Raw genomic sequence first — 23,260 nt, 5'->3', positions numbered from 1 at the left:
GCAACAACATGGTTGGAGCTAGGGAGTATTATACTAAGTCAAATGAGAAAGTCAAATACCATATGATTTCACTCATATGTGGAGTTGAAGAAACAAAACAAATCAGCAAAGGGAAAGAGAGAGAGAGAGAGAGAGAGAGAGAGAGAGAGAGAGAATGAAGGCAAACCAAGAAACAGATTCTTAACTATAGAGAACCGATGGTTACCAGAGGGGAGATGGATGGGGGGGGATGGGTTAAATAGGTAACAGGGATTAGGAATGCAATTGTGATAAGCACAAAGTGACGTATGGAAGTATTAAATTATTATATTGTATACCTGAAACTGATACAACACTATATGTTACTTAAGTGGAATTAAAATAAAAACTTTAAAAAAATAAAATAAATTTTGGAAATGACTGAAGTACTCCATATTGTCCAGAGGAGGTATGCACCTTATTACTGCACACAGTGTAAATATTCTGCCTAGAAAACTGCTCAACACCACCCAAACACTTAAGAGGTTTCTTACTAAATGATATGTTTTACAAATTGCTCCTTTTTCATGCTAGCAGGATTTTAAAAATATATTGTGCATATTTGAAAGTCTAAAAAGGAAAGCATTTTTTCATTTACTGACCTCATGTTCAGGTACTGAAACTACAGAAAACAAATACACATGGGGAGATGATTGTATTCATTAACTGAATGTAAATATACATGAAAAAAAACCCAGATTCCTGACTATAGTTTCCATAGTATTAATTAATCCGAATTGAAAATAGATTAGCATCTTCCCAAGAACACTTGATTTTTAAAAGAATTTATAAAGGCTTTAAAGTCTAATTATGCCTAAAGGAGCAATATAGACACTTTGCCAAAGAGTTTACTCCAATATATACTCAGTACTAGTATCGTACTTCTATTAATATAGTATTTATTTCCTAGGGGAACCAGTTTTCAAGGAGTACAAAAGGCTGATCTGACACTTAGCGTGACCAGCTGAACTAGGGGGTAAAAAGAGGGGGGTGAACACAATAGATTACCAAAACTCTGAAAATCATGTCAATAAATTGTCTTCTGTACACTTTGATACTTTCTAGGTCACTTAGTATATTAGTTTTCCCCAAGAAAGTACCACAGATTGGGTTTCTCAGAAAACAGAAATTTATTTTGAGTTCTGTGATGCCAGAAGCTCAAGATCAAGGTGTCGGCAGGGTTGATTTCTTCTGGAGCCTCTCTCCTTGGCTTGTTGGCCATTTTCCCCCGAGTCCTCACACGGTCTTCCCTTCGTACCCATTTTCAAATTTCCTTTTTATGAAGACACCAGTCTTTTTGATTAACTTAATTCCCTCTTTTAAAACTTTATCCCCAAATGCAGCCGCATTCTGAGGTACGGGGAGTTGGGACTTCAACGTATGTATTTTGGGAAGGCACAATTTAGTTCACAATGCTTACCATGAAGCAATAAATGCTGCTGGTAAATGTTTAACAAGCAGCTCTCCAAAAAGGAAAGGTCCTGCATGGTAGCATTTGTTAGTTTCTATGATAAAAATTCTCCCACCACAGCCTATTTCAAGCTACCAATGTGATTTCTCTGAATACAGATTTGGGAAGGGATATGCCACAACACAACATTTTTAAAATTATTTCTGCCATAGAAATATATAGACATAACTAACCTTGAGAGAGAAGGAGTCAACAAAAACTTTTCCGTATAGTGCTAGGTAGTAAATATTTTCGATTTGCTCACCTCTTGTGTTGTAGGAAGAAAGCAGCCATAGGCAGTATGTAAACAGAAGGTCATAGCTGTGTTCCAGTAAAACTCCACTTTCCCGTTGGCCTTTGCCTGGTGATACGGACTTGGAGAGATCTAGTGTTGTAATTGCTTCTTCAGTAGCTTTCAATCAGCCCTCCTATTTCAGCCTTCCTTCCCATCCCCTGGATCAAGTTCTTTGGCTACTCGTTGCTGGCACACCTGAGCCTTCTCAGACTAGATCAGTAGGACAGACATGGAAGTGCACTACTTCGATCTCCCTTCAAGATAGAACTTGCAGTTCAGCTGCAATTAATGCCATTAAAGTAATTGCCTCTACCTGCAGCATTTTTGAGTTTTGATACAGCATTCCAGTGGAGACAACCTCTTCTCTGGTAGCCCTCAGCCAATGACTGAGCATGGGAATCACACTAGGGCACAGCCATTTCTCCCAATGTAGGATTTCCCCAACAGGCAATATTTGTTCCAGAGCTCCATGTCGTGTTGCGTGAGCTTTTGTCAGATTTGTACCATAATCTGAGAGCTTTGTTTCCCAATGCTGCTGTCTTTCCCTTTACCTTTCTTCCAATAGACTTCCTGTACAACTAACTTCATGTCATCTTTTTCTTGGAACACTGAAGGCGGCACAGTTGATAAAAGGTGTCGTCTGAGAAAGCAGTAGATGGGGTTTGGGAAACTAAATCAGAACTGTCCCACTGTCAATGAACCTCGCCACACATGGTATCTGGGGCACGGAGAGGCCCTAGGAGAAATGTGGTGGCCCAGTTATGCCAGTTGGCGCTAAGGCAATTATTCTGAAGCAGAGGAATGCTATGGCTGGGGCAAAAATTTCAGGCAATTCAAAAGTGTGTGTACATGTAGGAACAATACATACAAGGTCTTATTAAGTTGCACAAAGGCCTACAAAAGGTTAATGAAAACCAGAGCGCAGTTAACCAAGTGAAAACTCACTACTTCACTAGTAGCTTCCAAAGTCACTCTTATCCCCTACCCTGGGAAAACAGAAAAAGCTTGAACAGCAAACTCAAAACTTAATTAATCAAGAAAGTTTTAAAACAATTGAAGCCAAGGATAGGTAACTTGTTGGACAACTTGGGACCCTGACACGTGGGATATGGACAGCTGTGCGGATGCCCCCAGAGATTCTGGCTGCTGAGACTCATCTGAACACTCAGAGCCTACGTATGCTCCCCACTTTTCTGATTAAAAGTTAGCACTCCCTTCAGGCAGAAAGTTACTATAGTGAGTGGTTCTGAACAAAACAAAAGGAGGCTCTCTCAGAAACTTACCTCACCTTCTCTCATGGCTGCCATACCAATAACTAGGGTTAAGTCATAGCATAATCCACATGGGAATAAGCTACCCCTGATTTATATCCCAAAGAAGAGCAAGAACTAGTCAGCATATACTGATAGCAAACAGAGGAGTATTTGGGACTGGATTTTCAGAGTGCTTCATCAAGAGAGCTAGAACATAAACTAGACAAGGCTGAGCTTATTGACTTGGAAGCATTCTTGGAATATGGGATTTAACACCCTGGCAGGGGCCCAGGGGGTGGTGCAAACCTCCTGTTAGGATGGTTCCTAGAAGTCTGGACAAAGTACTGGTATGCTGAGAGATGTTGAAATACCTGAATTGCCATGGCAAGCAATGGAGGACGAGATTTAAAAAATCAGAAAAGTAGATACATTATTGAGGCCAGGAGCCCACAGGGAAGATTATGTTCCATGAGAGAGGTCAGAGGATACACCATTCACCAAGACATTGGGCATGCCCAGGTAAGAGAGGCATTACCCTTACAAAGAAGTTCAGTGACAGCTTGCCTTTAAAGGCCAGAGTTCATAATAGGTGATATTATCATAGAACTCGGCTTATTAACAGCAACAGGAATGTTGGGACCCAAATGCACAATAGATCCAGAAGACAAAACTTAATGCTAGAAGTCAGGGTATTCACAATTATCCTAATAACTGTCAAAACCAGCATTATAGCCAAAGGAGTTAACCTGGAAAGAGTTGTAGAGATGTTTTCTAGAACTCAGTGTTCCTAGGGGGAGAAATTGATGGGCAGTCAACAAGGATACTGCCTAATATATGTAATCAAAGAAAGCAAGAGTGGATGAAGATACTTGGTCATAATAGAAAAAAAAGTCATGATCCCTTGCCCAGTTCCCAGATCTCAGCTCATTTTCAGGCCCAGAACCTGTTGATTATGGAGGCAGCCAGGTCCTGGAGGAAAGGACTCCACAATACTATGGAAAATAGATATTATACTGATTCTTCTAGTTAGTCCTTCTCCCAAAGGAACCTCGGCCATTTTCTCAGGTGACTGAACATTAAGGAAAAGGAAATATCCAGACATTTCAGGGAAAATTGGACATAGGGTATGAGTTGACATTGATACTTGGAGACCAAGAGTGTTATCCTGGTCTCCCCATTAAAAATAGGAACATATAAAGGCCAGGTAATAAATGTAGTCTGGGACAAACCTGGGCTCGCAGTGAGTACAGCGGGTCTGTGGAAACAGCTAGCGCTCTCATTTCTTCAGTCCCTAAATGTTATGAGTATGATTGACATATTCGGCAGTTGGAGTAATCCCCACATTGGGTTTTAGCTCCTAAAGCAAGAGCTGTTACAGTGGGGAAGGCTAAATAGGAGTCTTGGAAACTAATACCCCGTTCACTTCTGACTAAACTACAACAAAAACAAAGCAATATATCATATTTTGGGTACAGATGGTAAAGATGAGTGCCACTCCTAAGGATCACAAGGATGCCTGGGTGGTCGTCTGTAACGGTTAATTTTACGTGTCAACTTGACTGGGCCACAAGGTGCCCAGATATTTGGTTAAACATTCTGGGTGTGTCTGTAAGAGTGCATCTGGATCCAAATTTCCATTTGAATAGGTGGACTGACTAGATTGTCCTCCCCAATGTGAGTGGCCCTCATCTGGATTTATTAAAGACCGGAATAAAACAAAAAAGGCTGAATAATGGAGAATTTTCTCTGTCTGTCTTAGAGCTGGGAATCAGTCTTCTGCCTTTGGACTCAGACTCAGACTTGAACTTACAATATCAACTCTCCTGGGTCTCAGGGCTTTGGACTAGGACCAGAACAATACCATCAGCTCTCCTGGGTCTCCAGCTTGCCAAATGCAGATCTTGGGAATTAGTCTCTAAAGCATGAGCCAATTCCTTAAAAAAAAAAAAAAAAAATTTAAAGATATATATATTTATCTATCTCCTATTATTCCATTCCTCTGGAGAACCCTAATACATGGTCCCTATCATATCTCCATTTAATTCACTTGTCTGCCCCCTGCAAAAACTGGGTGAATCCTGGAGAATTATCATATACCACCATAAGCCCAAACAAGTAGTAGCCTTGACTGCAGCCCAGGCTTGGCCTGTCCCTTTAATAGAGCATATTAATATGGCTTCAGTTACAAAGTATATGGTAAAGCAAACTGAGCACAAAATCTTCTGGAAGTTTATGCTATTTTACTTTTTTTTTTTTTAATAGTTGCCTCACACACACACCTCATTTATCTGAATATTCTTGGCCAGTTGTCTTTCAGGTTTTCAAAATCATTCCCAAAATTTTTGTAGAAACTAGTTTCCCTTCTTAGTTCACCAGTTTATGTAATTTTTTTCAATGACTTAACTACAATAACAAGTACAACTAGCATTAACAGGCTTCAAAGAACAAACACATAATTTAAAATATGCAATTCAACTTATAGGAGCAGAAATGTATATTGCACTAGAGTAGTTTACCACCTATAAGCCTTTAGAAGTTCAGCGTGCTGATGACAGCAGTCAGTGTGTTTTACAGAGGGAATGGAAAGGGTGGGTTCTTCATTCCAAGGAGGTGTAGTGGATTTAAGATTAAGTGGCCCTCAGTTGTGATTATGTTTATACTCAGAAAGGACATGATTCTCCTCTCCTTCCTAGAGCCATGTATGTGTATATGGTGGGGGCGCAGATGAAATGAAAGGCAGTGGTACAGAAATGTACTTTTGGTCTTTCCAACCCTAAACATATCTGATCTTATCCTTTGCCTGCCCCAGACCATTGCTAGTTCTCATTGCTCTCAAGACAAATAAAAACTCCTTTAAAGTGCTGTGTAAATCCCTTCACCAGCTCGGAGTCCCTGTGTTTTCAATCATATTTGTACCTTTTTCCACTTCCCCCACCGACCCTCCTGCCCTGCCAAAGCAGAGGGGATCATGCTTTTCCACTTGCTTATGACTTTGCCACTCAGTCTAGAATGAAATTTTCTTTCTTCTTCAGGGTGACTATATCATTTACTGTCCAAACTGGCACATACTTGAGAGCAAAAGGGGACACGAACCAGGTGGGACAATGGGAGAAAATACAAAAACTGGGGTAGTCAATATTCATTATGGGCCCACTGATTTCCTCACTTCTGTGATCTCAGTGCCTAACACTCAGAGGATGCTCCAAAAATTTTGGTTAAAAATTGATTATATATTCTATGATCTTCTCCTACTGCTGTTTTTTGTTTTCCTCTAACACATATAGAAACTGTGTGAATTATCGAATGTGCCCTTTCTTCATGGCAGCAAATTCCAGACTACATAGCAAGAGGACACAGGCTGGATTTCAGCCACTACTTTCCTCTCACGCGGGCATTTTTCTGTAGTGAAAAAAAAATTAGATGTGTCTCCAATTATTTATCCTATAGAAAAATTAAGTGGTTGTGGGAGATACTGAAACACTCCACTAAAATATATGTTAGACAACATTTGAAATCTGGATGAGAAAAGATGCAAAGTGAATTTGTAGTAAGAGGAGGAAAGTATCAAATTATCCATCTAGAATTTTATGCAGAGTGAACAAGAGAGCACTGTGAAAATCTATAGGGGAACGATAAATTTGCTTCACATTGAAACAGGAAAATATTTTACAAGAGGAGCATGGGGCCATAATATTACTTAGAGAAAGCATACTGTCAGTATCAAACTAAAAAAAAAGAAAAACTGATACTCTTATTGCTCAGAAACAGGTTATAACAACTGTATACATAAAATGCTCATTTTGTTCTAAGAAATCTTAACAAACAAGAATTCAGTATTGTTTGGGTTGTTCAATACTTCTGCAGCATAGTACATACATTTAGAGATATTATCCACTGGGCACTTTAAAAACAGACAAACCTGCTAACTTTTTATCTTTTAAGAGCCTGCCTTTTTTTCTATGTGCACTCTCTATACCCCACTCTTTTATTACCATTCTCTACATCTAGGATGTCAGATACTTTGGTTAAAAAGTAATTAAAAATCATTTTTTTAATGGACTCAGTTTAAAATTCTACACTTTAGGGTGCCTGGGTGGCTCAGTTGGTTGAATGTCCGACTCTTCAGCTCAGGTCATGATCCCAGGGTTGTGGGATCCAACCCCGAGTCAGGCTCTGTGCTGAGTATGGAGTCTGCTTGGGATTCTCTCACTCTCTTTCTCTCCCCCTACCCTCTACCCCTCTTTCCTACTCATGTTCTCTAAAATAAAATAAAAAATTCTGAACTCCTTTGGTTCTTTTTGAAAAAGTCTAAAAAATTAAAGTACATGGTTAAAAAAATGAAATAGTTTTGATGGACTAACAACTAAAAGAATAACCGATGCCTCCTTTCTCTTCTCTTCATCTCTAGGCCCTGAGGCAAACACTTTTCAGGTATTTAAAGCTGTTTCTTCTGTTAACAAGCCCCATTTCCTAAATAATAGATATTAAAAGCTATTTTATTTCTTTATTTACATATTTTAGACAATGTCTCTTCACTTGTTAAGAGACTTATTAAGACAAACCTGATAGGGCAAAGGACACCTGCGTGGTTCAGTTGGTTAAGTGCCCAACTTTGGGTCAGGTCATGATCTCCAGTCCTGACACGGTTTTGTCAGGTAGGATGCCTCAACTTCTAGTAATAGCAATCCACCTCATTTAAGAAATAAGAACTGCACTGATTTCCACAATTGGAAGCCCAGAGTTTATTGTGAACCCAAGTCCACTTCCAGTGGCACTGGCTCCATTTTTCTGTGGTTCCCTCAGTTCTATTATCCTCGGTATGATGTCCCCATCCTTAGACTGCCTCTCCTGTGGAGGTAAATGGGTTGTAGGAATTCCTGGTTTCACATTAACACAGCTGACATTCAAAAGAAGAAAGAAGTCATTCTCCGATTTTTCACATTAAAACAAAGAAATCTCTTTTTCTGAATACCTAGACAAACCCCCGATAGACCTCTACTACAAATTGGGTCATATGTTCATTCCTGAACCACTCCCTGTAATCTAGGGGATGCCATGAATTTATTGGTTTCAAACTGCCCATCCACAAATTTATTAGAGTAGCAAGGGGAATTGGATTACAATAATTGATTTCATCAGGATGAGCTCTAAAGGGACTACATGGCCACTATGCAATGGGGAAGGGTGGAATGGATGTTGGATCAGCAATGCCAACTTCCACCATAGGCATTTAGCACTCACTTACTACATCCACCCCCTACCACTTCAGGAGGATTACATCGCCGTATGTATTAAAATCCCTAATAGTGTCAACTTCATGATAGCCATGAAAAAGATGGCAAGAGGGTACTACAATTTTATTTCCTTTCTGTAGAATGTTTGTTTTACCTGTAGTTTTTAATTGCTTTTAAAAATCCTACCAAAAAAAGTTACTTTTAACATATCCTCAAACTTTTCCAAATGTTTCATCGTATCAACTGATCAGGAAGATTATCCTGTAGTAGGGGAGAAAACAATAGGCCAGTAACACAAGTAAAATGAGGTAACTGTAAATCCTAATCACTATTTGTATGAGGAAAATAAAGAAGAGAACTAGCAAAAGTAACTGAGGAAAGCCTCTTTAGAGAATGCTGTTTAGAGGGCCTCTCTGAGGAAGTGACATCTGACCGGAGACCTACAGGATGACGGATAGCCTGCAGGAGAAGAGCTGAGAGAAGCATTCCAGGCCTAGAAAGGACAAGAGCAAAAGCCTGCAAGTGGAGAAGAATTTGGCAGGCTTGCGGATAGAAAGGAGGCCAAGTGGCTGGGACATAATGAGTAGGGGGGAGAATGATGGGGTAAGACTCTGCAGAGCTAGACTGAAGTGAGGTCATGCAGGCTCTTGGAAGACCATGGAAAAAGGTTGGATTTTTCTGAAAGGGTGTCAAACAGTGGAGCAATAGGATTTACTTTACGTTTTTAAAGACGCTCTACGGATTCTTTGTTAAGAGTAGATTCAGAGGGTGGGTGGGATAAGAGCTGAAATGGAAGTATGAGAATAGGCACGATACTGGCTGCCACTTCCTTCCTCATAGCAATTCTACAGACTGTACTCTTTATACTATGTTATTTATTTATTTATTTATTTAATTTTTGTTTATTTAATTTTGAGAGAGAGAGACAGACAGAGCATGAGCAGGGGAGGGGCAGAAACAGAGGGAGACATAAAACTCAAAGCAGGCTCCAGACTCTAAGCTGTCAGCACAGAGCCCAACGTGGGGCTTGAACTCACGAACCGCAAAACCATGACCTGAGCCAAAGCTGACTGAGCCACCCAGGTGCCCCCATCCTATGTTTTTTTTTTTAAAAAAAGTTTGAATAGTGTTGAAAATGTTTAATCAGCTTTATTTATTAATGACTAGATGTTAATTTAACTATGAAGACAGAAAGAACATCAAATTTAAAGTACTTGTACTTGTTTGTCTTATTCATTTATTTCAGATGAATCAGGTAGGCTCAGCTACCATCTTCTCTGGAAGTTTTGTTAGTGACATAAATAAAAGGATAGTGTCATGTAATTTTTACTTACATTTCTCTAATGAAAGTGATCTTAACTAGTCAGAGTAAAAAATAGGTGATCCACCATATTAAATAATATTAAGAAAGCATAAAATCAAATTGATTTTTAGTTTTTCTTTTTAAGTAAAGCATTTATGCCTTAATATGCTATACCAAATCTCTAAATATTTCACATTTCAGGGTGAAAAATTAACATCTATGGAGAATTTAAAATGTGAAATGTGTGCCTGGATGGCTCAGTTGGTTGAGTGTCCGACTTTGGCCCAGGTCATGATCTCATGGTTTGTGGGTTCAAGCCCCACGTCGGGCTCTGGGCTGACAGCTCAGAGCCTGAAGCCTGTTTCAGAATCTGTGTCTCCCTCTCTCTTCCCCTCCTCTGCTCATACTCTGTCTCTCTCTCTCTCTCTCTCTCTCAAAAATAAATAAACTTAAAAAAAATTTTTTTAAATAAAATGTGAAAAGATAGAGAAGCTTCTGGCTAAATGAGCACTTTTACTTCCTCAATGTTAATACAAAAATTAGTATAAACAAACAAATAATTTGAATGTGAGTGCTCACTCTATTGAACTCAAATTAGATTCCTTGTTTATTATTATGTACCCTCTGGCCTTATGGCTTTGTCCTCTCTCTTCCTTCTGCATGGAATGCCCCTGCCCCCGCCAAATATCTGCACGACTCTCTGCTTTACTTTATTCAGTTTTTGGCTTACATATCTATGACCTTATCAGAAAAGCTCTCTGTGACCTTGTTTAAAATACCATCTCCATCACCCTCTATCCCTCAAAATACGTATTTTTTTTCTTCGCAGCCCTTACCACTACCAGATATAAGGTATGTGTAATTTCTGGCTCCCCACACAGGAATACAAGTTTCAAAAAAATGCAGAGACTTGGATTTTTTGTTGATTGCTGTATGTCAAACACCTAAAACAAAAAGCACAATATGTATCTGTTTCACATATAGCTGTTGAATAGAATGTGTCCCTATCAAAATAGGACCTACATTCTTAGTATTAAATGAGTCTCTGCTGTATTAAATTAATAATGACTCAACTATATTCTTTTCAATGGAAGACTTTCTTTGCCCCTATATAGTGAATCCCAGGGACAGGCTCTGGGGCATGTCCTCCTTGTCTCCAAGAATATAAGGTCCTCTGAAGCTAATGTCACAGCTCTATCACTGGTCAGCCCTCCACAGCTGTCCACTTCTAGTCATTCTGTTATTTATTGACTGCTTTATTTCCTGGTTTATTATCCTATTTCCCCTTTCCAACACTATACGTAGTCATTCTCAGTGACTTTCAAGTATATTTAGATGATCCATCCAATGGCATAGTCTCTTAGTTCTTTTGTTACGTTTTTGTTTTTTAACCTCTATCATTCCTTTTTGTTTCTTTCTTAGGATTTCCAACTCTCTCCGTACATTGCCCATCTGCTCTTTTATGCTGCCTACTTTGTTCATTATTGTTCTTTGTATGTTAATCATAGTTGTTCTAAATTCCTCATCTGATAATTCCCAACAACTCTGCCATGTCTGGTTCTGATGCTTACACTGTCCAAGTTGTGTTTTTTTTGCCTTTTGGTATACCTGGAAATTTTTTCTTCATAGTTGGACATAATGTACTGAATAAAAGGAATTGCAGTAAATAGACTTAGTGATACAGTGTTGAGGTGTTGGTGGAGGAGAAACATTCTACAATCAGGTGATTAGATCTTAGTCTTTTAGTGTCCCTAGGTCTGTGAACTGTGAACTGGGTTTCTCGGTTTTTTTCTGTCCTCCTGAGGTGGGACAGGATGACTAGAGTGGGTAGGAATTGGGTGTTTCCCTTCCCCTAGGTCAGTTAGGCTTTGATAATAGCCTAGCAAGTTAGGTAGGTGCTGGTTAACTAGTTTCTCCTGAGGGCAAGCCTGTTTTAAAAGAAGAATGATCTGAAGTATGTTCAAATGGTTCTTTCCCCCTCCCCCTGTAGAAAGCACAAGGGAATTCTTGTCAGATATTTACTGTGGGAACCTAGTCAAGCTCTTGGAGGTAAATCTCACAATATTTGGGTAGGCCCCTCTATGACTGGGTCCCCTGATTTTGTAGCTCTCAGAGTTGTCTACACGAAGCCTCCAGCAATTCATCAATTACAGTTCAGACTTTTCTAATCTGTGTATTTGTCTCGCCAATCTTGGTGGCAGAGGTTTGTCCTGTGTTGTCCCTTCTCTTCCTGATCCAAGAAGAGTTGCTGATTGTATAGTTTGCTAGCATAGAGTGGAGACTTCCAAGCTCCTTACACATGGAACCTTCATCACTTCCAAAGACCATTGCCAACCTCAGTTTATATCCTGGACTAATCCTGGACTGTGTAAACACTGATAACTGTACTCTGTGAAATATCAATTTTGAACATCCTTTTTGGTCCACTACTTCCTATATGTCCAGCTCACTTTAGCTTGGCTGTAAGTCTTTAGCTTCTTACAGACCTCCAGTTCATTGACAGCCTCCTTCACTCCCACTGCTTTTTAATTATCTATATTCACTCTTACATTTATCCAGCTTGGATTTCATGTTTTCATCATACAACCATTCCTTTTGAAGTGAAATCAACTGCCTTGGTTCCCATCTCTCTGTTGAGCTCATTTCACAAAATCTGAAATCTGCTTGATTTCAATTATTTGTTTCTTTGTACAGAGACCCAAGCAATTTCATAAATAATACAATCAGCTAACTCATTTCTCTTTAAACTCATAACCACAGACTGCAAACAAACATCCAAGATAATCTGGCAGTCCTACTATGCTTCCCTAGGAAATTCGTCTTTACATCCTATAAGGGGAAAATGCCATATATATATATATATATTTTTCCTATCATGTCAGACTCCTTCACTTTTACTCATTTTCAGCTGATGATCTATTTCCATAAGTCATGGTGAGTACAGAAACCATCAGACAGGATTTACTTCATTTTCATTACAACAAATATTCAAACCTCTCTGCATCTGCACTCACCTTCTCAGCCTTCTTTCCTGTTAAAATGGAAATAGTGTCATTTTCCCAATCATGGGCGACTGTAACTCTTGACACCTATATTTTCTCTTCTTCTCAGTGTTGCTTCTTCAGTTATTCTGTCTACAGCACATCATCAAACTTTCATTCTCTGCTTATTATTCATGCCAGTGTACCAACATATATCAGTATTTTCAACTAAAAAAAATGCTTTGTTGACTTATACCATCCATTACCACACACCTTTTCACAACAAAGGTTTTATGTACACACACATACACACACACTTTTTTAGTAAACAGTGATATTGAATGTTTATGGGAAAAAAATAGCATCTCCCTCTCCCAGTCGTCTCCACTCTGAAATACCTTCAACATTTCTAGCGCTTTGATATTTATCTCCACATTCCCCTCCAAAAATACTTGTTTGCTATTTACTGATATACTTAGATTCTACTGTATAGCAAACAAGGTCCTCAACTCAAATGTTGTTACTCTTCCATCCCAAATTAATCTTGATTCCACCTTTTCTACATTTCAAAGATACTCTTCTAATCCTCACAGCTATTGTATACTAGAATAGCTTTATAAGTGGAGAGTTAGAGCCATTTTCACTTTTGCTACTATTATCCATTTTCTACATAGCAGCTACAATTTTGTAGAAAGTAAATCAGATTATGCTATTCTTTGGTGTAAAGCCTTTCAATAGCATCTTCTTGTGTTTGGAATTAAACCCAAATGCTTTCCAGAGACGACAAGGCTCTGGATCAAAGGAGGTTCCTTGAAAGTCTTTTGAGTCCATTAGCAACTTAACTTCTCACACACTATGCTACAGCTATACTTGCCTCCTTTGGTTCTTCACATAGAAGAAACCCCTTCTTACCTTACGGTCTTTGCACCTGTTCTTCTTCCTGCTTTTCCCATGGTTCTTCATACAATAGGCACTACCTCATCTTACCAGTAACAGCTCAAAGAAGCCTTCCCTGACCACTCTACTTCTCTTTCCATTTAAGTGTTTTTACTTTCTCTGGCGTTACCTCACCTTTCCCCTACAAAGCCCATCCCAATTTGTAAACTTGTTTCCTTAATGATCTCTCTTCTTTCCCTCCCCAAAAGTAGAATATCAACTCCAAGTGAGAAAAAAACCCATGTCCATCTTAACACTGCTTTCCATATACCTACCACAAGGGTAGGCATAGAAAGCGAACTTAAGAGGGATGCCTGGGCGGTTCAGTCTTTTAGGCCTCCGAGTTTGGCTCGGTCATGATCTCACGGTTCCTGAATTTGAGCTCTGCGTCGGGCTCTGTGCTGACAGCTCAAAGCCTGGGGCCTGCTTCGGATTCTGTGTCTCCTTCTCTCTCTGCCCCTCTCTTGCTCACACTCTGTTTCTCTCTCTCTCTAATAAACATTAAAAAATTAAAAAAAAAAAAAAGAGCACCTAAGAAATACTTGAATAGGGGCACCTGGAAGGCTGTCGGTTGGGCGTTCAACTTCGGCTTAGGTCATGATCTCATGGTTTGTGAGTTCCAGCCCTGTGTGGGGCTCTGGACTGACAGAGCCTGGAGCCTGCTTCAGACTCTGTGTCCCCTTCTCTCTCTGCCCCTTCCCCTGCTCACACTCTGTCTCTCTCTGTCTCAAAATAAATAAATGTTAAAAAAAAAAAAAGAAAAAGAAAAAAGAAATACTTGAATTCTGCAATATGGGGACTAAATGTAAATTCAACTAGTTCAACTAAATTATATATTATATCCAGCAGGAATGGGATAGTAAATAGGCCCTTGAAATCTTATCAGGCATGAGCTAATAGACACACTTCCTAGTAAGTTATTAGGAAATCTGGCTGCAACCAATTTGTATTCTCATTTACAGAGTCTTCCAGGGCCACCCCTGACAAGGGACACTAAGGTTCTTCATTTGGGTCAAGGGTGCCCACTTCTGGCTGGTGCAGATTCTTTTGTGCTGGAGAATGAGAGGTGTTTGAGGGGTTGAGGTAGTCTGTGGTCTGAGTCTACTATGGGGTTTATGGCATGCAACCTGCCAATTTTCTTTCAGGGAGATTTGTTTTGTATTTAGCTAATGCTGAAGACCTTAGTGGGTCAGGTTTCTCCTAAAGTTGTCAATTCTTCTGGACTTCTGTTTCTTAGCAACAGCTGTGATTCTGCCCATCCTCATTGTTCTGAGTTAGCCTCAAAGCAAACAAGAGGAAACGTGTGCATGACAGCTTGCAGTTTGCCATTTAGTAACATTCCCAGACACATAGTGCATTCCAATCTTAGCAGCTACTGATAGACAATCTAAAGGATCATCACACTTTTGTGAGGCATGGAAGGGGATGGGCAGTGAAAAATGTTTTGAAGGAAACTGAAAAACTGGAGTTCCTTAACATCATTTGCTTCTTCTTGAGTGTTCCATTGCTATTAATAAAATTTCACTTTCTGGAATTCAATGTAAAAACTTCAGTGTTAGAAACAAGGTGGCAAAAAAAAAAAAAAATGTTGCAATTCAATAAACCCCTTAATTTCTGGAGCTGTTTATACGCTTTCAGACCAAAGGCAAATTGGCTTCCAATAATTGTCCAACGTGCTAAATTTGGCATAAATAGCCAAATTTGGTGCAACTGACTTTCTTCTGAGAACTTTTAGAATTTCTCTTTCCTAATCGACTTTTAAAAACTCAAGTGCATATAGTAACCAATGCACTTGACTTTTTTTTTTTTTAATGTAGCTACAAAATTCTCTAATGCCTTGTTGCCTCAGTGTATATATACTTTGAGTTCTAAGAGACTATTGGAGAAAGCCTAGGTAAAAGATTCAGAATTGTGTAACACAAGCTAACAAGTCCGCATGTTAGGGGAGGAAGTATTGTCTAGGATTCCACCTTGATTCAGTCAGTTTCAGTTTCTCTGAGCTTTGTTATTTTCAATCCCATTCACAAACTGGAGACTCTTATAGTTGCAACTGGCAGAAATTCAGTCAAGCTAGTTTAAGGAACGGCAAGAAATTTTATTGTAAGGATAAATTATGATGAAAAATTCAGAGATAGGAAGCAAACTCAATCTTTTCAAGGCAATGAGATCAAGAAATGGAAACCTATCTGGAGCCAAGGCAACTCTTACAGCTGTGTCTGATCTGTCAGCATGGCTTCATGGAAAGCACAGTCTCTGGAGTCAAACTGCCTGAGTTTTATTTTAGCTTCCTCTCATGTTTACTTTGGTCAAGATTCTGAATTTCCTCACCTGTAAGGTAGGGATAATAGTACCAACCTCACATAGAACACTGAATGACATTATAATCTGAGATCATTCTTAGTCTGCAACACAACTCAGATTGAGTTTGTACTGGAGAAAGAGAGGTGCTTGAGAGGTTGAGGTATCTGTGGTCTGACTTGCTGCTCCCAAGTAAGGTAGCCTTGACCTAACTTCCTTTCTCAGAACAGATCAACTGATAAACTTTCTCAACCCCAATTTTATTGTTTTTAATTTTTTGAGAAAGAGAGAGAGAGAGAGAGAGAGAGAATATGAACAGGTGAGAAGTGCAGAAGGAGAGGGAGAGAGACTCCTAAGCAGGCTCCATGCTCAGCACAGAGTCCAACGCAGGGCTCCATCCCATGACCTGAACCAAAATTAAGAGACAAACACACTTAACTGACTGAGCCACCAGGTGCCCCTCTCAATCCCAATTTCAAATTCTCAAGAGAATCTGACTGGTCCAGATGGGATGCAGTTGTCCATCCCAGCTAAAGATGGAGGCATTAAGTTACTTAATACACATATATTTGCTGAAGCTCACCCCTGGATGTCTGTAAATATTTCTCAGTGGTGGAGGATAATGAAATAAGACTAAAATTAAAACAAAACAAATGGTGGATTTTTCTATACTTTTAACTCACTGATCTTCTGTTCTTCCACAGTCACAAAAAAGTCCCAATATCAGTGACTTGCCCAATGTCACATAGCTAATAATGAAGCTGTGGTTCAAAACTAGATATAACTCCAAATTTGAAATTTATTTTCACTAAAGCAATGCATTAGAGTTGTTTGCATTGTGAACCTATTAGATAATAACACTGTATTTAACCAAGCACTTGAGATACAAGACTTCAAATAGTTCAAAATTAGGTTTCCTAGTTTCCTTCCTCAATTTTTTAAAAAAAAATTTAGTATTTATTTTGGAGGGGGGCAGAGAGAGAGGGAGACAAAGGATCTGAAGCAGGTTTCAGGCTCTGAGCTGTTAGCACAGGGCCCTACAGCAGCAGGGCTCGAACCCGTGTACCATGAAATCATGACCTGAGCCAAAGGTAGATGCTTAACTGACTGAGCCACCTAGGCACCCCTCTTTCCCCAGTTTTTAAGAAATGGGGATATATTATATACACAGTAACAAAACTGAAATGTTCAGCTCAAACTTTTTCATGTTTACACTCATAGAATCAGCCAGATCAAGATATAGAAAGAACATTTCCATCATTTCATTTATGCCTCTTCTAATATCCATGCCCTGAGAGGTTACTATCCTTTTATCATCATAGTTTTTTTTTTATTTTGTATAAATAAAATTATATAGTATGAGTTCTTTTATATCTATTTCACTGAACACAATTCTTGTGAGATCCATCCTTATTGTAGGTCTTCTTTTTGACTGCTGGGTAGTATTTCATTGCATAGATATACTTCACTTTGTTCCAGTTTGATGCCATAATGAATCAAACTGCCACGAACATTTGTATACAAAACTTTTAGCAGACACCTACATTAATTTCTCTCGGAAATACACGGGGTAGAAACTGCTGATATAGGGCAGGCATAAGTTCAGCTATAATGGATACTGCCATCAATTTTCCAAAGTGGCTGTGACCAATTTACACTCCCATCAGCAATAAGAGTTTCAGGTATGCTGTATTTTCTTTTAAACAAGGAAAACAACAGTCTATTAATGCTAGTTACATTTCTTTGTTCCGCAAATGTATTTGCGGGTTGTTTTGTTGTTAGCTACAAGCAAGGCTGAGTTTAGGCTGTCAGAGTAAATCCTCCTTCATTAGCACCCTTACCAAACCACAACTCCACCCGTTTTCACTAAAAATACTACCTTGCTTGTCATCCTTTATAGGAGGGTTTCTCAACAATGGTACTATTGTCTTTTGGGGCGAGATGACTCCTTGTTGTTGGGGCTGTCCAGTGCATTGTAGGATCTGTAGCAGTATTTCTGGCCTCTACCCACTATATGTCAGCAGCACCTGCCATTCATCGTGACAACCAAAAATGTTTCCAGATATTGCTAAATGTCACCTGTGGGCCAAAATTTCTCCTTGCCCCATTAATAACCACTATTGTCAAACTAAGTGTCCTGGCCTCTCCACAGTTTATCTAAACTGTCATGAGTCAATGCAGTGTTAATACAATGATGTCCACAGTTTTCCAGTACTAATAGCACACTGGAATCATCTTTAAAAAAAGGTAAGCTTTTGGGGTGCCTGGGTGACTCAGTCAGTTAAGCGTCTGACTCTTGATTTCAGTTCAGGTCATGGTCTCACGGTTATGAGATGGATCCCTGCACTGGGCTCTATGCTGACAGCACGGATCCTGCTTGGGATTCTCTCTCTCTCCTCCTCTCTCTGCCCCTCCCCTGCTGGTGCTACATCGCACAGATGCACTCTCTCTTAAATAAATGTTAAAAAAAAAAAAAAGAGGTGAGCTTTTAAAGAATGCATAGGCCAAGGCTTCACCTCAAAACAATGGGATATAATCTCTTGAGGTAGGGCTTGAGCATTTTTCTTGCAAAGCCACCCAAAATTTCTTTTTACACAGTTGAGAACTTACTTTATAGCATATTACTCTTCCCAGCAATATATGCTTTAAAATAGATTTGTACCAACAATTTTTCAAACATTAGTAGAGTATGAGGCATAAATATATTTGGGGACTAGAAGGCTGCCAGAAATTCTCAAATCACATTAACCACCTATAGCCCCTAAGTATAAATAGTGGTATCTTGCGTTTAGTTCCTGATTGAAAAAAAATATATTTTTTTCTCAGATCAGACTTTTAATGTATTTCCTTTTTTGAATGATGAATATGTTAATCCTTCCAGCTAATTCTTATCCCTCTTTTCTAATCAGCCTGTCTCAAAAGGGCATTTCTCACTGTCTTTGAAACATGTTAAGTCTCTCACCTAAACTAATAAAAATCCACAGCCCTTCCCCCATCATAAGCAAACAGAGCAGTTCATATTTCCTCCCAAGTCAAAGTCAAACCATCTGAAAGAGAATTTTAGACTCAATGATCCAATTTCTTCATTTGTCACATTCCACTCCAGTCTGGCTTCTAGCCCTATTATTCCAACAAAATAGTTCTAAGGCAACAGATGCTTATCGTGTTACTAAGTTCAATGGATATTTTGACTTTATTTCATGATTCTCAATAGTACTATACACTATTTACCTACCACTCTTTCCTTGAAGTACTTGTCTTTGTTCTCCATTGCACAACACCCTTGACATCTGCAACTGCTTATCCAGCTCATCTTCCTCTACTGGCCAAAAATTAATTTAAGTTCTTGACTGCATACTCCTAGGCTGTCTTCCAAGTTAATTTCATGTATACTTAAGACTTTAACTTCTCCACACACACTTAACAGCTTTTATTCAGTCCAGATCTCTCTTCTAAGTTCTGGACTCCTATCTCAAAGACTTAGATGGCTCAGAGGCATCAGAAAGTCAGTTAAATCCCAAATTTATGATCTCCACACCTACCCATCTCCAAACATTTTACAACTGAAGTGAATGCCATTACCATTTTTTCCATTCCATTATGTGTACAGCTTCCCTCCTCCTCCTAACCCTGATTCTAGTTGCATTGGCAAATCCTGTGGACACTTACAAATCTGCTCTCTTCTACCATTAACACTATCAAGTTATTTTTTAGCCTAATTCACTTGTCTTCCTTGACATGCCACTAATCTTTTTTTTAAGGCTAAACTTTCCAAATTGCAAAATAAACTCCACAATTTAAACTCCTCCAAAAGTTTCCTTTTGTTCCAAGAACCCACTTCTTTACCTAGCTTTGGGCCCTGAATAGCCTGGCTCCTACACAGCTTCATCTCCCTCAGTACTGTCTGTTCTAGCAGTACCAGGTTCCATACCAGTCCAAACCAGAGCATTTCTAAAAGTGAAAAATGCCCACCCTCGGCAAACTGGGAGAGAAGTTGACCTCATTTCTCTGGCCCCAGAATTTTTGCCCATGTTATTTCTTTTACCTGTAAAGCTCTTTACATTTCTTTTGCTTACCTACTTCATATTAATTCTTCAGTTTTCAGAATGTCACTCCTTTGGGGAGACTTTTCTGACCAGGATTCTCCATTATGAATTCTCTTATGATTGATTCTTCATACCATTTTTCTGTTATGATTTCACACTAGGATTGTTTCCTGTACTAGACTTTAACTCTTTAAAGTATCTGTCTTTATTATGATCCCCTCACAACTCTCCCCCTCCCCCCGCAGAATGGCTGGTATGCAATTTATTGAATAAATATCAACATAATGCACTGGGGACAGACAGCCTGTACTCAAGGAGCTCACGATGTAGTATGAAAACAAATGCTTTATTACAAAGACACGGCTGCACTTAGGATACACAATTTGATGACCTAAAAGGGAGGTGTCGCATAAGGCGTCAGTACAACTGCATGAGGACACTCAACAATCCTTCATGACTTACTTAAACTTGTAAGAGGCTAATTCATAAGATAAACTATATCCATTTACAATGAAAGGTACCTTTAGGATGACCTGAAGAAATGTATGGCTAGTGTCATGTGCCTCTTAGGAATGACGGGAGGCAATGCTGGGGTCAGATTGTGAAAAGACTAAATAAAATATGTAGGCAGATTTGTGGTATATTTAAATATGTGTACTTAAATCAGGGGAGCAATTTCATTGGATTTCAAGTCTGAAAGGAAGCCTACAGGGTGAGCTAGAGGAAAAGAAGTAGAGAAATTGAGGCCTAAATAAACATAGTGAGGATTAAGAGAAAGGCTGAAGACAACATACATGAGGTAAAATGGACAATAAAGAATCTGCAGGTGAGGAATGATACAGCATCAATGTACCAATTTGATATTAGTAGCTAAACTTTTTACCATCTGTACACTTCACTTTGAAATTAGAGGAGGTAGAATCTTCATATATACTCCAATGGTTAGACTTTATGTATTGTTGCCCCTTAGTATCACCTCTTAAAACTTTCATTTGAAATTTAACTTGTGATTCAAGAATTTATCAGTAAAAATAACCCAAATGCAATGGCCATAAACATGGCAAATGAGATGTTGGTGGATGTCAGAAAAAATTTCTAAACACTATCCAGAACCTAGAAATTTCTGTGCATCAGAGAAGGGAAGGGAGTGCCCAATATGTATCTTTAGGAAAAAAACTTCCTAGGTACAGACTCCTGCCCCTTGCCCAACGCTGGGAACCACAGCTCCTGTTCTAGAATTTTAATGATTAAGAAAATAGAAAATGTAAATATTCACTATAAGGTGACTTAGAATTTCCTGGGTTCTATTTATAGAGGGCTCTGTAAATTTAAGTATCATATTTGGAAAGCTATTCCTCTGTTTGGCAAGGATCTGGGGGATGATGACATAGGTTTAGATTCTAAGCTATTTTAATACTATTCTGATGGTTTTAGCAGCTTCTCAAACACAAATTCTCTAGGCAACAAGAACATAATTATGGAATTAAAATCCTATCTTGGCATCCAAAACATTTATGAGAAAAACAAGAGTTACCATTGTCTTTATGTTGAACATCTTGCAATTCTGGATGTTTCTCAATCTACCTTCACCTACGGATACCCATCAGTAACTAGTCCCAGTAGAGCATATCAGAATCAAGGACCCACAAAGGGCTACTCTAGATTTTGTAAAAGTAATATGCTTTCCAAAGAATATGGAATTTCTCAAACAGGAAATAATAAAGACTTCCTGGTTGACATTAATTTTCAGGATTTTGCTAGTCATGTGCTGAGATTATCAACTGTCTTTTTAGTACCAATAAAGACAAAGTTTGTTCAAACAAAGTGAACCTAAAAATTTAACTGTGCAGATAATAAATATCAAAAAAATACACTTGCTTTATTTATCAAATAACTTAAAAAACTTAACTGGCAAGAGTGTTCCCATTTTCCACTTACCTTGTTATTTCTTCACATTCTCAACAGTCATTCTAAAATTCTGTGGAGTCATAAAGTATATTATGATTTTACCAGAAATATAAATCTCCAAGGTTCAATATTTTCTTATAAATTTATTAAGTTTTTTTTGCAAAAAAATCCAAAGTGTCTAGTGTTTATATGTAGTATATCACACCCGAATAGCAATCAGTAGTTTAAAAACATTTGCTATATGCTTTCAAAAAAAAAAAGAGTAAGTTCATACAATTGTTTTTGTAAGATAATAACAAATTACAGTACAGTTATAACTCAAGACTTCATTATCTGAATCATACTTCTGATGATTCAGAATGGTTACTGCAATGGTTACTGCAATGGTTACTGTTTTTCTGGGCCTTTTTCTTTTTACTTACCATTCTAGTAATCCAAGAGAGATTAGAGGCACAAGAAGCCCTTATCAATAAGGCATCTTTATATTTTCAAAGCATAATATTAAAAACTAGCAGTTCCTACTTTTAGGGACTTCAGAAATGGATATTTGTTATGATCCTATCATTCTTCACAATCCAGCATTAGAACTATTTAACAACTAGGAAAAAAGAAAAATAAAGAGACTGAGGCATACATCATTTTGCAAATTATGGTAGTGTTACATTTTGTTTTACTAGTCATTAATATTTTTTTGAGTAGACCATGTGCACCTGTTTGTCCTTCCCTACTCCCAAAGGGTGAATGAATATACTCTTCCATATAATGAACAGGTATTTGGAGATACGTTTTGAGATCTTTTTGAAGGCTTTAAACCAAACTATTTCAACAGCTGGTAGACTAAAACATCAATATTTCCCACAGGAGAAAAGCATTATTTTGGGGATGGAGCTACCGCATTCAAACTCATTTGGCTTGGAAGGGAGGCCTTTGCACCAAATCCAATCACTGGAGAATAGGATTAGAGAGTTTTATCATTAACCTCGATTGATTCAAGACTGATCAATGGACTGGAAATAAAGTATAAAACAATTCGGATTTTAAAAATTCTTTCAAACAGAGTGAAACGGGACACCACCAGGCTTGAAAAGTGTTTCCGTCGACATTTCTAAAGGTTTGTAACAGGCCCGCAGTTACAGTTATGAAAGAAACCGTCAACTAAATTGCAGCAGGTTAAACTGACACAGTTACCAACGTCCCTTGAGTTGTTTTTCTGTTGCGAGTTGGCACCGCACCCTCCACCCCGCCCTCCAGGGACTTACAAAGGTAGTAAAAGCTTTTTACTGAACCAGGCAAGGGATACCCACAAATGAAGAAGAGTTATAGGAGGTCAATAACCCGGTCTCCATTTTTCTCCGTCTCCTCAGGTGCCCCGCCCGTTCGGATCAACAGCCACCCCCCACCCCCCCCACCCCGAAGGAGCCTGTGTCGCAGGTCGCCTAAGCGTAGTAGGCGGCGGGAGGTGACCACAGTTGCCCAACAGTTGGGTTCCCAGGCTGCCTGGTGTGACGCACAGCCACTCCACACCCCTCCGGACAGGC

The 23,260-nt window shown here is 38.9% G+C and overlaps 1 long non-coding RNA gene across 1 annotated transcript; it reads right to left on the bottom strand.

The window, feature by feature from the left end:
• Positions 1-1,197: 1,197 nt before the first annotated feature.
• On the bottom strand, positions 1,198-23,110 carry LOC122223166. Its single transcript, XR_006204104.1, has 3 exons — positions 21,753-23,110; positions 4,827-4,950; positions 1,198-2,403 (listed from the first exon to the last, which is right to left on the bottom strand). It is a non-coding gene; the product is annotated as an uncharacterized LOC122223166 (long non-coding RNA).
• Between the last annotated feature and the right edge of the window lie 150 nt (positions 23,111-23,260).

Source organism: Panthera leo, chromosome A1, assembly GCF_018350215.1.
Source record: "Panthera leo isolate Ple1 chromosome A1, P.leo_Ple1_pat1.1, whole genome shotgun sequence".
Taxonomy (NCBI): Eukaryota; Metazoa; Chordata; class Mammalia; order Carnivora; family Felidae; genus Panthera; species Panthera leo.
This window is presented reverse-complemented; position numbering and strand designations above follow the sequence as displayed.